Raw genomic sequence first — 15,072 nt, 5'->3', positions numbered from 1 at the left:
CATCCCAATTGAAGTCCTTTGATCCTTGAAAATAATTTTGTATCTCTCCTTCCGTAAGTTCTAGAGGAGGAATCCCAAGACAAGGATCCAAGCTCGATTGACCACTAGATTTTTAACTAAATACCCTCACCAAGATAATATAGCTTCCTATAGACTATTAGGTGTCTGGTCTACTTCACCAAAGGTTAGCTTCACCCAATTTCATATCTCCTCCACATTAGGAAATCAAGGGTAGCTAGATTAGGGTGGTTTCTCTTACTTTGATAACTGCTTGTGATGTTCTTTTAATTAAGTTGATGTACTTGTAGTTAGATTATTCTTTACTTGAATATTATAGTGTTGTTTTATCATCAAACTACTACCAAATCACGAAGATCAATAACACAAGAGGACACAAAATATAGGCTGCTAGTCAGGGCCAAAACCTCTCCTCTTAAAGAGGAAAACCCACAAGAATTCTTCTCTTCTTATAGAATCTTCAAATGACAAATTTCAAGACCTAAGAACCTTGAAAAAGACCCCTCCAAGACGAAGTCAACTTCTTCTTGATGAACTTTCTTCTCACAAAGTTAGCCCAAGTCAAACTTGCTTAAAAAATGATGCAGTTTCTCCTTCGACCTCAAGTTCGAACATGCAACTTATGATTGCAATTTTTGGCCTTCCTGTAGAAACTCTAGCTTGACACATGTGGGAAAATATTGTGATAAATGTCTCTTTCTTAGTTCCCTTGGGGCACTGCTTCTTCCTTAGTAACTCTGCTTTCAAATTGGTTCTTTTGAACCCTAAACTTTAGTCTTCTATAGCGACTGCATTTTCATTCTTGCTACTACAAAAGATGCCCTAGTTTACTTGCAAGTGTGAGATGATGTAACCCAAAACAATCTCCAAAATGTTTTTATATTTTCTTCCTTGAGTTATCCTCTTCTTCAATTGACTTTAGACTTATTTTCTTGTCTTCTTATGAGTTGATTGGATTCTCCTCAAGTGTGGTTGAATGACTTGTATATATAACCTTTCCTTGGATCTCGAACTGTCATCATGAAGCCAACTTGTCATTTCTTGGTTGAATCCTTCTCTTATAGGCTTACTTTCTCTTGGAAGCACTTTATGACACCTTTTGACTTACAATAAATTCTCTTGACTTGATGCAAGATGCCCAATAGGGTCTTTTACATATGACAATGACTTTTTGAATCCTAGACTCTATGGAAAATCCCTAGAAGCACACAATAAGTGCTTGACCTATAAATAAATAAATTTTTAGCTAGAAACCCACGCTAAAAATTATAATAATAAATTTTATTTTTCTCTTTTCATCAAATACATAAAATTGCGATTACATAAGACATTATGAAGACCGAACATAGTTACATATTTTAACACTCCCTCTTAACTAGGGAGGTATTCATAATACATACAAGGTACATGGCCATTCTCATATTGAATAATTATCATAAGAAGTTTCGGATTGGTAAGCCATGCTATAGGCTATATTTTCAACTTATATAAGTGAATCTCATCACATCAACCAACATTGTCATATAGAAAGGCCTTGACTAACAACTCTATCTCTCCACTATATTAGAGTATAATTTTGGGGAGACAAATGATTTATAGACACCTTCATCATTTTCTCTCAAGGCACATACCCCATTTGGATGTTCAAGGTAGGTCCTTATAGGACCATTCCGATCTTTTATTTACACATCCTCATGGAATTCCCTCTTTGATTACTCTTACCTATTGGATGCCCTACCTCATCCTCAAAGAGTATTGGTATCAGTCTCAGATGATTTCCCAATATTCCATCCTTTCTTCATAAATAAGACAAGAATGATGTGTTTATCTCTCCCTCTCAAAAAGGGAGGATCTACTCATTCCTATAAAAGGAATATACCCAAGTTCCCTCTTAACTAGGGAATTCCAAAGCCCCCTCTAAGCTAGGGACTTGTTACCAATAACAACTATTTTCTCTTTGGTGGAGATCATGGCACTATTAACTACTTGTAGGAATCCTCATTTTTTCATCATCATGTCATGGATGAACTTCAACTTCTTCATCATGGAGCCATATTCCTCCAAAACTTCTTCATATAGAATTTACAATCTTCTCCGTCACTTCCCTTTAACGCAATAGAGTGTTGAACCAATAGTCATGTCATCATTCTCTTCTTCAAGAAGTGACCTTTTGAGTCATTATCTAGTTATCCTTCATACTGCTACCTTTTCCAAGTCGTGTTTATTTCAAGATATTCCATCCAACCCTAGTTGTAGATGAACTTCTAAAACCATCTTTTGGTATCCCTATTACAACCCAACCAGATGCTTGCTTTCAAAAATAAAAAATGAACATCAAATCAACATTACCTTTTTACGTTAGCCCTTTTCATGACATTTTCTTCTTGCAACATCAACACGATCCTTTCACATACTGTATGAATCTATCTCCAAGACATAAATTACCAAGGTTTTCCTTCTCCAACATACATATCAGGGTCTACATACCTTCTCCATGGAAATGCCATAGTTAATCCTTCCTGTTATCAAACATTGATCACTTATCTTATCTTACGTGAATTTAGATATATCTTTCACGAACTCTTATTTCACTATCTTCACATATTTCTTTATGAGAATATTCTATACATAGTTCCTTCATCATAGGAACAACAATTTCCAAACAACTCATATTCTTCATGAGGTCATATCATGTCATCATGTAGAAGAGTTCAAGCCACATTGTATTCATGCCTTCATGTATCATATATAAGGAAAATTTCCTCATGCTCATGAGATAGATAATTTTAATCATTTTATCTACAACCATACGATGACATGAATTTATGAATCTATTACCAAATATACATACCTCTTCCTTCATGTGTTCATCTAGAATTTATTCTAGAAATTTCCTTTCCTTGCTTGAAGATGAAAATAATTCAACCAACTTGACATGCTACACATATTTTTCATCATACCAACATCCTTTTAAATTGAGGATCCCACACAAGGTGGAATGCAAAATATCTATGTGACACTTGCTTATTCTAAGTAGAGGTGAATCTTCTAACAAAGATTCCAATGTATGATCTTGATGATCCTTGTTTTTCAAATGCTTCTTTTTTAATGATGATGAGGTATGATGAATTTTTATCTTCTTATCTTACTAGATGACTTGCTTCAATCATTCAACTGCTACTTTGATTATCCTTCTAATGATGATTCCATGAGCCACTTCCTTTTTATCATGATGACTACTTAAACCATATAAATTTATACCTGAACAATCCTTCCATGCCTCTATGAGGATGTCATATGAATATCTGCTATAATGCATCCTATCATACTTGTGATGCTTTCCATCATGACTTCTATCTTCTACAAAATGAAAAGAATTAAGTATATGATGTTATCTCAGTCATAGTAAAGGTATTTCGCTTCTTCCTTCTTTGACTTTTTATTTTTAGGTTCTTCTTCTTCTTCAATGACATGGGATTTATTTCTTTCCTTTCTCTTCTTATTTTCCTTATTTAGTTTAGGATAATTATTTTTGAAATGCCCATATTCATTACATTCATAACATTGAATCTTAGACATGTCAATTTTCTTGTGAAATATTTTCTGAGACTTTCCTTTCTTCCTTTGCCATAACTGCACATGCTTGATTTTGTTCAATTGATCCAACATCATTATTTTCCTTAAATATGGTTTCTTCAATTTTTCATAATGACCATAGACCATTGAATGGGGTGGTTTCCTTCTTTCCATAGATACTAGATACAAAGTTGCCCCATTCATTTGGTAGTGCATTGAGTACAATGGTGGCCATCTCTTGATCAGACATTAATACTCCTATCTCTTGTAGTTGATTACTTATTTGAGATACCCTCATAAGGTATGAGACTACCCCTTCTTCCTTTGATACCTTCATCTTGTATAGTTCAGTTCTTAACAATATAATTTGTCCTGCAATACATACAAGTAAAAATTCCCCTAGTTTTTCATAGATCTCTTTTGATGTCTTCAACTTTGCTAGATAAGGAATGAGAGAATACTTGATTGACTCAATAAAGATTATTTTAGCCCTTATTTTTCCTTTCATATAATTTTATAGTTCTTGAAATTTATCTCTAGGAGGTTTGGTGATTGAGCCCATGACATATTCACTAACTTCATTTTCTATGAGGATAAAATCTATTCTCTTTTTCCATGTAAGGTAATTCGATGTCCCAAAAGGTTTTGTTAGGCCCCTATACTACTAGTGAAGCCCCTTATTGTTGTTAGTACAACCCCCTTATTATATTGTTGTACCCATGTAGTCCCCATATTGTTATTATTGTGCCCCATAGAAGCCCTCTACTGTTATTATTTTGCTCTTACATTATTATTGTTATGTTGGCATTATTATTGTTATGTTGGATCTGATTATATTATGACCCCTTAGACTCCTATATATAGTAAGGAGGCCTTGTCATTTGTATCATCTAAGAATTGTTCATTTGTGTAATGTAAAGGAGGTTTCCCCCTCGAAGAGGCTGAATTCTAAGGCGTTGATCTATCTTTTCTATCTTTTTGTGAGTTGGTTACATAACATTTGGTATCAGAGCTATGGATTCTAGGGTTTTGTTGCTCCAAACAAGTCATCATGGTATTTTTGCTATAACTATTTTGCTACGAAGTTTCAGAAGCTAAGAAACAAAATCATTTGAGACAAAATCGACCTAAACCTTTCCTCCGAATTTCAGATCCTGTCTCGCTATATTTTCTTAGATATAGTCTGAGGAACTTAGGGTTTTTGCAGAACCCAGAATTACATTCCAAACAAGCGACCTAGGGAAAATCATCATAAATTTCTCTCTAAGCATTGGATTGCGATTTCGTAAGAAGTTACAAAATTAGGACGGACTGTAGTTCCATGTATACATTTTTTAGATCCAAAGGTCGAACTAGTGACACATGTCATGTTGTACAAGTTTGCTCTACTGAACTAGTCTATAATTAGGTCACCGTGGGAGATTTGGCATAACGTTTCCTTGGAGAATCCAATTTGGATCAGACTGGTGGCCTTAGAAACAGGACACAAAGGGATACTGCAAGTCACGATTTTAGAACTAGAAGCTCCAAAATTACAGAGTTACAGTCGTTTCAAGATCAAGCTCCTAAAATCAAGAAAAGGCGAGATGAGGAACTTTGATGGCAAGGACCCGGTAGATTGGATACTACAGATGGAGAAATATTTCGATCTACATGAGGTGCAACTATTACAAAAGGTACGTATTGCATCTTCATATTTAGAACTAGATCAATTTTTATGGCATAAAGGGCTTTGTTCTCGTAAACCACTTATTACGTGGTCAATTTTCACGGAGGAAATGATAACACATTATGAGGATATAAAGAGAAACTCCTTCTTTAGCCAATTGATAAATCTCAAACAAAAGGGTTCAATGGAAGAGCACATTGAAGACTTTCAAAATTAAATAGAAGGGTAAATTATATTCCAGAGAAGGAAATGATTGATGTCTTCATAGGGACTTTAATGGATAGCGTTCAACATGAGGTTCGTTTTTGGGAACCTGATTCATTGGAGGAGGCATTCGAGTTGGCAAGAAAAATTGAAAGCGAAATTATGGAAACAAGGAATCCCACCACTCATGACTATAATTATGAAAGTGTTTCTTCTCCTAGCCTTCCACAACCTACAAGGATTACACCACAACAATTGGAAGAGAAAAGAGAAAAGGGGCTTTGTTACAATTGTGATAGCAAATCCACTAAAGGTCATAAGTGTGCTGAGAAGAAATTATTTTACATAGAGTATGAAGAGGAGGAAGAAAAGGATCAAGAAACATCAAAAGAAGAGGATATACGCCAGGAAAAAACCCCAGAGAAAGAAGAAATGAATCTGACCATATCTTGTAAAGCATTGACAAGAATTACCACTCCTCAAACTCTCAAGATAGAAGGACATATCAAGAAGAAAAAGGTTCAAGAAGTGAAAGATCATATCGAGAAAGCAGAAATGAATCCAACCATATCTTGTAATGCATTGGCTGGAATTACCACTCCTCAAACTATCAATATAGAAGGACATATCCAGAAGAAAAATGTTCAAGAAGTGAAAGATCACATCAAGCATCAAGAAATGAATCCGACCATATCTTGTAAAGCATTGGAAGAAATTATCACTCCTCAAACTCTTAAGATAGAAGGAAATATCAAGAAGAAAAAGGTTCAAGTAGTGAAAGATCACATCAAGCATCAACAACAAGTTCTCCAACTTTTAAAGGATAATGCCACTTTCATGTAGAATTGAATGAAACAACAGGTAGATCAACATTACAATGAAAAAGGTTTTGATGTAGGTGATTGGGTATTTTTACAGCTACATCTCAAGCAAGCTATTTATGAGAAGGAAATGTTGGCAATACTACATGCCCTTAAGAAATGGCAACCTTACCCAATGGGAAGACACTTCAAGGTAAAAATAGATCATGATAGTCTTAAATACTTTTTAGAACAAATATTATCTTTAGAAGAACAGAAAAAAAAAAAAAAAAAACAATGGGTCACAAATATGTTGGGTTATGACTTTGACATCATCTACAGAAAAGGGAAGAAAATTTTTGTTGCAGATGCACTCTCAAGAAAGGATGAGGATGTGGAAGCATTTTTTTGTGCTATTTCTATTATCCAACCAGATTGGATAAATGAAGTAAGGGATGAATGGAAGAAGGACGAAGAAGTGTGGTCACTCATTCAAAATTTGCAAAAGATCCCAATTCAAACAATATGGCCAGAACTTAAAGAGGAAGGAAAAACCATATTGGAACCTGGAGCAGTCACAGAACAAGAACCCGGTAACTACGAAATTGATCAATTTCAGAGTATCTCATCAAGTGGAAGAACTTACCTACTGAAGATTCCACATGGGAGGACAAGAATTTTATACAGAAGCATCAAGAACTACTCAAGCATTGAGGACAACACTTTTTGAAGGAGAGGGGCATGTTAGGCCCCTATACTACTAGTGTAGCCCCTTATTGTTATTAGTACAACCCCCTTATTATATTTTTGTACCCATGTAGTCCCCATATTGTTATTATTGTGCCCCATAGAAGCCCTCTATTTTTATTATTTTTCCCTTACATTATTATTGTTATGTTGGCTCTGATTATATTATGACCCCTTAGACTCCTATATATAGAAAGGAGGTCTTGTCATTTGTATCATTTAAGAATTGTTCATTTGTGTAATGTAAAGGAGGTTGCCCCCTAGAAGAGGCTGAATTCTAAGGTGTTTATCTGTCTTTTCTATCTTTTTGTGAGCTAGTTTCATAACAAGTTCATTGTTCTCCTTGTAGAAAGAAGTTATTATAGATTGAGACATAAAATATAGAATACTTACTATTCAAGTGAATATACTTCTTTGATGATGATGTTTTCACTAGGTTCCTTCTTGATGATGTTGACTTCCACTACTCCTTTGTTATTTACAATTGAATATGCCTCCTTATGATGATGATTTCTTGACAATCTTCTTTCTTAAAAAAAAAAAAATTCTTTATGAAGAGAAATGTTCCTCTTCCTTCAAAGATGTTTGATATGTGATCCCTTCTTCAGTGAGAGGGATATCACTTTGATTTGATGATGAAGTTCTCTCCTTGCTTCCTTTGGTTGATGATTGCAGAATGTGTAAGCTTTACAAAGTTGCTTCAAGAATGTAGAATCCTTCATTCTTTAAGTGGAGGTAGGGTCCTTGAGGTATTCTTCTTCTTCTTCTACCAAGTGTTGATCCTTCTATATTATTTGATCCTTATGATGTGATGGATAGTCCTCCTTGATGCTACTTATTTCTTATTGATAATTTGATTTCCTTAATGATCTCCTTATGATCAGTCCTTATGTATCCTTCTTCAATTAGTGATATTCATTTCGCCTCTTCTTGTTGTCACCTTAGATCTGATACCATGTTGAAAAATCAAGGGAAACTAGATTAGGGTGATATCTCTTACTTTGATGATTGCTTGTGATGTTCTTTTACTTAACTTGATGTACTTGTATTTATATTATTCTTTACTTGATTTTTATAGTGTTCTTTTATAATGAAACAAATATCAAACCATGAATATCAATAACACAAGAGTACACAAAACATAGGCTATTAGCTAGGGAAAAAACCTCTCCTCTTGAGAGGAAACCCCACAAGAATTCTTATCTTCTTATAAAATCTTCAAATGAAGAATTCCAAGACCTAAGACCCTTGACAAAGACCCTCCAATACCAAGTCAACTAATTCTTGATGAAATCGCTTCTCAAAAATTCAACCCAAGTCAAACTTGCTTCAAAACTGATGCAACTTCTCCTTTGACCTCAATTTCATACCTGCAATTTATGACTGCAACTTTTGGCCTTCCCACAGAAACCTTAGCTTTGAACGTGTGGAAAAAGATGGTGAGAAATGTCTCTTTCTTCCTTCACTTGGGGAGATACTTCTTCCTTAGTAACTTGACTTTCAAATAGATCCTTTTGAACCCCACACTTCAATATTCTATAATGACTGCAATTTCAATCTTGCTGCTACAAAAGATGCCCTAGTTTACTCACATGTGTGAGATGATGCAAACTAAAACAATATCCAAAATGCTTTGATATTTTCTTCCTTGAGTTATCATCTTATTCCCTTGAATTTAGACTTATTTTCTTTTCTTCTTGTGAGATGATTGGATTATCCTCAATTATGGTCAAATGCATTGTACATATAGCCTTTCCTTGGAGCTTGAACTGTCATCACAAGGATGAATTGTCATTGCTAGGCCGACTTGGTCTTGGAGGGACTTTATGACACCTTTTGACTTACAATAAATTCTCTTGACTTGATTCAGGATGAATAATAGGGTCTTTTACATATGACAATGACTCTTTGACTCCTATACTTTATGGAAAAGCCCTAGAAGCACACAATGGGTGCTTGACCTATAAATAAATTAAACTTGAGCATTAAACCCATGCTATAATAATAATAATAATAATAATAATAATTTTTGTTTTTCTCTTTTCATCAAATATATAAAATTATGATTACATAAGGAATTATGAATATCGAACCTAGTTACATATTTCAACACTCCCTCTTAACTAGGGAGGTATTCACAATACATACAAGGTACATGGACATTCTCATATTGGAGAATTCTCCTACGAAGATTCAGATTGGAAAGCCATCCCATTAGCTATCTTTTCAACTTATATTAGTGCATCTCATCATATCAACCAAAATTTTCATATAACAAGGCCTTAACTAACAACTCTATCTCTCCACTAGACTAGAGCACAATGCTAGAGGAAAAAATGATTTATAAACACCTTCATCATTGTCTCTCAAGGCACATATCCCATCCAAATGTTTAAGTTATGTGCTTCTAGGATGTTATGCATCCAACTCACAAAATAGAATAATATATAGATAGATGAACTAAAATTAGCCTCTTTGAGGGGGAAACCTCCTTTACATTACATGAATGAACAATTCTTGGATGATACAAATGACAAGATATCTTTGGTATATATAGGAGTCTAAGGGGTTACAATATAATCAGAGCCTACATAACAATAATAATGTAAGGGCACAACAATAACAATAGTGGGATTCTATGGGGCACAAAAATAAAAATATAGGGTCTACATGGGCACAACAATAACAATAGAGGGCTACACTAATAATAACAATAAGGGGTATATAGTAGTAATATATGGACCTAACATGCCTCTCTTCTTCAAAAAACATTTTGTCCTCAACGCTTGAGTAGTTATGAATTCTTCTGTATAAACTTCTCATCCTCCAATGTGGAGTCTTCAGCAGGTAACTTCTTCCACTTAATGAGATACTCTTAAATTGATCAATTTCGTAGTTGTTGGGTTCTTGTTTCGATGACTGATTCAGGCTCCAATATGATTTTTCCTTCTTCTTAAAGTTTTGGCATGAACTGGGAGATTGTCAACAATAACCTTCTTTAAGCATGAAACATGGAAAAATGGATGTACTCAAGAAAATGCATGAAACTCCAATTTGTATGCCATAGTACCAATATTTTGCAACACTTTGTAAGGACCATAATACTTGGGTGATAATTTATTATCCTTCTTAGCTTGCTTGAGAGACATTTGTTTGTATGTTTGTAGCCTTAACAATACCCAGTCGCCTACATAAAAAATTCTCTCACTACGATGCTAATATGCCCATTTTTTCATTCGATTATGTGCCAGAGTGAGGTTATCCTTTAAGAATTGGAGAACTTGCTGTTGATGTTTGATGTGATCTTCCACCTCTTGAACCTTAAAAATTTCTCTTAAAGATGATGTGATGGATGGTGTATGATATCCATAAAGTGCCATAAATGGGGTCATTTTTTCTATAGTATGGAACAAAGTGTTATACCGCCATTCGGCTAGAGGTAACCACTTGATCCACCTCTTCACAATCTATGTAAAATAATTTTTTCTTAGCACACTTATGACCTTTAGTGTATTTTCTATCACAACTATAAAAAAACCCTTTATATCCTTTTTCCTCCAATTTTTGTGGTGTTAACCTTGTAGATTGTGGAAGGCTAGGAGCAAAACACTTTCATCTTTTTACGAAATTAAAATTCAATGCTTGAAACCAAATTTATGATGATTTTCCCTAGGTTTCCTATTTGAGACTGAATTCTGGAGCATGCAAAAGCCTAACTTTTTCAGGCCATATCTCAGAAAATATAGTGAACCAAGATCTGAAATTTCTACACGAAGTTCACCAATATTTCAGCTTTACGTGGTAGAAATTTCAGATTCTGAAGCTTCGCATAAACTTTTTTATAGAAAAAATTCCAACATGACTTATTTGAAGCATCAAATCCATAGAATCCAAAGCTCTGGTACCAAATGTTATGCAAATAGGTCACAAAACAAAAGAAAAGATAGGTCAATGACTTAAAAATTAGCCTCTTTAAGGTGAAACCTCCTTTACATTACATAAATGAAGAATTCTTAGATTATACAAATGACAAGAACTCCTTGGTATATATAGGAGTTTAAGGGGTCACAATATAATCAGAGCCTACATAACAATAATAATGTAATAACACAACATTAACAATAATGGGCTTCTATGGGGCACAACAATAACAATATGGGGCTACATTAATAATAACAATAAAGGGGATACACTAGTAATATGGGGACCTAACATAGGACCATTCCCATCTTGGATTTACACATCCTCGTTGAATTTCCTCTTTGACTACTCTTACCTATTAGACACCCTACCTCATCCTCAAAGAGTGTTTGTATAAGTCTCAGATGCTTACCAAATCCTCCATTCTTTCTTCATAAATAAGACAAGAAGGATGTTTCTTTCTCTCCTTCTCAACTAGAGAGGATATACTCATTACTATAAAATGAATATACTCAAGTTCCCTCTTAACCAAGGACTTTCCCAATCTCCCTATTAACTAGGGACTTGTTAACAATAACAATTATATTATCTTTGGTGGGGATCATGGTAATACTGGTTTCTTGTAAGAAACCTCCTTTCTCCATCAACATGTCATGGATGAACTTCAACTTCTTCATCATGGAGCCATCTTCTTCCAAAACTTCTTCATAGGAAATAAACCATATTCTCCATCACATCCCTTCAATGCAATATAGTATTGAACCATTAGTCATGTCATCCTTTTCTACATTGGGAAGTGACCTTCTAAGTCATCATCTGGTTAACCTTTATATTGCTATCTTTTCCAATTCATGTTTCTTTTAGGATATTCCATCCAATCTTAGATGCAGATGAACCTATACAACCCTCTTTTGGTAGTCTTATTACAACCCAACGAGATGCTTTATTTCAAAAAAAAAAGAACATCAAATCAACATTACCTCTTTATGATGACCCCTTTTCATGACATCTGCTTCTTGCAACATCAACATCCTCTCACATATTATATGGATCCATCTCCAAGACATACATTACCAAGGTTCTGCTTCTCCAACATACATATCAGGGTCTTCATACCTTCCCCATGGATATGTCATAACTAATCCTTCCTGTTATTAGACATTGATCAGTTATCTTATCTTATGTGACTTTAGATAAATATTCACAAACTCTTCTTTTATCTTTCATGAAGAGTTCAAGGCACATTGTATTCATGCCTTCATGTATCATACAAAAGGAAAATTTCCTTCTTCTTTCATCATGCTCATGAGATAGATAATTTCAACCATTCTATCTACAACCATATGATGACGTGAATTTATCAATCTATTACCAAATATATGCATACCTCTTCCTTCATGTTGTCATCTATACTTTCTTCTAGCAACTTCCTTTCCTTACTTGAAGATGAAAATACTTCAACCAACCTGACATGCTGCACTTCTTTATCATCATACCATCATCCTTCTAAACTAAGGATCCCACACAAGGTGGAAGGTAGAATATCTATGTGACACTTGCTTCTTTTATGCAGAGGTGAATCTTCTAACAAAGCTTCCAATGGAGGATATTGATGATCCTTGTTCTACAAATGCTTCTTTTAATGATGATGAGGTGTGATGAATTTTTATCTTCTTATCTTGCTATATGAATTGCTTCAATCATTAAAAATTCTACTCTGATTATCCTTTAATGATGATTCCACGAGCTATTTCCATTTTATCATGATGATTTCTTCAACCATATAAATTTTTATTTCAGCCATCCTTCCATGCCTCTATGATGATGTCATCTCCATCTCTGCTATAATGCATCCTATAATACTTGTGATGCTTTCCATAATGACTACTATATTCTACAAACTTAAAAGAACTAATTATATGATGTTATCTCAGTCATAGTAAAGGTCTTTCACTTCTTCCTTCTTTGACTTATTCTTTTCAAGTTCTTTTACTTCTTCAGTGACATGGAATTCATTTATTTCCTTTCTCTTCTTGTTTTCCTTCTTGAGTTTACGATAGTTCCTTTTGAAATTCCCATATTCATTACATTCATAACATGAATCTTAGACATGCCAATTTTCTTTTGAAATATTTTATGAGACTTTCCTTTCTTCCTTGCCATAGCTGTATATGCTTGAGTTTGTTCACTAGATCCAACATCATTCTTTGCCTTCGATATGGTTTCTTCAATTTTTCATAATGACCATAGATCATTTAATGGGGCAGTTTACTTCTTTCCATATATACTAGATACAAAGTTTCCCCGTTCATCACAATGGTGGTCATTTCTCAATCAGGAATTACTTCTCCTAGCTCTTGTAGTTGATCTCTTATTTGAGATACCCTCATAATTTATGGGTCTACCCCTTATTCCTTTGATACCTTCATATTGTATAGTTTGGTTCTTAATGATATGATTTGTCATGCATTACTTACAGAGAACAATTCCACCTTTCTTTCATATGTCTCTTTGAATGTCTTCAACTTTTCTACATAATGAATGCGAACATCCTTGATTGACTTAATAATGATTCTTTGAGCTCTTATTTCTCCTTTCATATACTTTGATAGTGCTTGAGATTTCTCTTGAGAAGGTTTGGCGATTGAGCCTGTGACATATTCACTTACTTCATTTTCTATGAGGATCAAATCTATTCTCTTATTCCATGCAAGGTAATTCAATGTCCCACCAAGTTTGTTGTTCTCCTTGGAGAAATAAGTCATTGTAGATTGAGACACAAAATATAGAATGCTTACTTGTCAAGTGAATATTCTTCTTTAATGATGATATATTTCATTGTATTCCTTATTTATGATGTTGAATTCCACTACTCCTTTATTGTTGACAATTGAAGATGCCTACTTAATGATGCTTGCTTTCTTGACGATCTTCTTTCATAAAAAAGATAATGTTTCTTTATAAGGATAACTTTTCCTTTTCCTTCAAATATGTTTGAGATGTGATCCTTTGATTTGATGATGAAGTGCTATTTTTTCTTCCTTTGGTTGATTATTGTAGAATGCGTAAGCTTTCCAACATTGCTTCAAGAGTGTAGAATCCTTGTTTCTTTGAGTGGAGGTAGGGTCCTTGAGGTCTTATTCTTCTTCCAAGTGTTGTTCCTTATATATGATATGATCCTCATGATGTGATGGATAGTCGTATTTTATGTTTCTTCGTTATCCTTGATAATTTGATTTCCTTGATGATCTCCTTATGTTCGATCCTTATGTATATTACTTCTTCAATTGAGTGATCTCCAAGGTTCCTCTTCTTGTTGTCACCTTAGCTCTAATACCATGTTGATAAATCAATGGCAACTTGATTAGGGTGATTTCTCTTACTTTGATAACTTCTTGTGATGTTATTTTACTTAACTTGATGTACTAGTAGTTAGCTTATACTTTACTTGATTATTATAGTGTTCTTTTATCTTCAAGAAACTACCAAACCATGAATATCAATAACACAATATGACAAAAAATATAGGGTGATAGTTAGGGTCAAAACCTCACCTCTTGAGAGGAAAACCCACAAGAAATTTTATCTTCGTATAGATGCTTCAAATGAAAAATTCCAAGACCTAAGACCATTGAAAAACACCCCTCCAAGACCAAGTCAATTTCTTCTTGATGAAATTTCTTCTCACAAAGTCAACCTAAGTTAAAATTTCTTCAAAACTGATACAACTTCTCCTTCGACCTCAATTTTAGACCTGCAACTTATGACTACAATTTTCAACTTTCCTGTAGAAACTCTAGCTTCGCAGATGTGGGAAAAGATGGCAAGAATTATCTCTTTCTTCCTTTGCTTGGGTAGTTGCTTCTTCTTCAGTAACATCTTTCAAATTAATCCTTTTAAACCCCAAACTTCAATCTTCTACAGTGACTTAAACTTTGCTTTTGCTGCTACAAAAGGTGCCCTATTTTACTCACACGTTCCAGATGATGTAACCCAAAATAGTCTCCAGAATGATTTGACCTTTTCTTCCTTGAGTTCTCTTCTTCGCTTGACTTTATACTTATTTTCTAGTCTTCTTATGATTGAATTCTCCTCAAATGTGGTCGAATGCCTTGTATATATAGCCTTTCCTTGGAG

The sequence above is a fragment of the Pinus tabuliformis genome, chromosome 2_2, assembly GCF_031772625.1.
Source record: "Pinus tabuliformis cultivar Carrire ecotype Pingquan chromosome 2_2, CPIR1, whole genome shotgun sequence".
NCBI lineage: Eukaryota > Viridiplantae > Streptophyta > Pinopsida > Pinales > Pinaceae > Pinus > Pinus tabuliformis.
The sequence above is the reverse complement of the archived record's forward strand: the minus strand, read 5'-3'. Positions refer to the sequence as shown.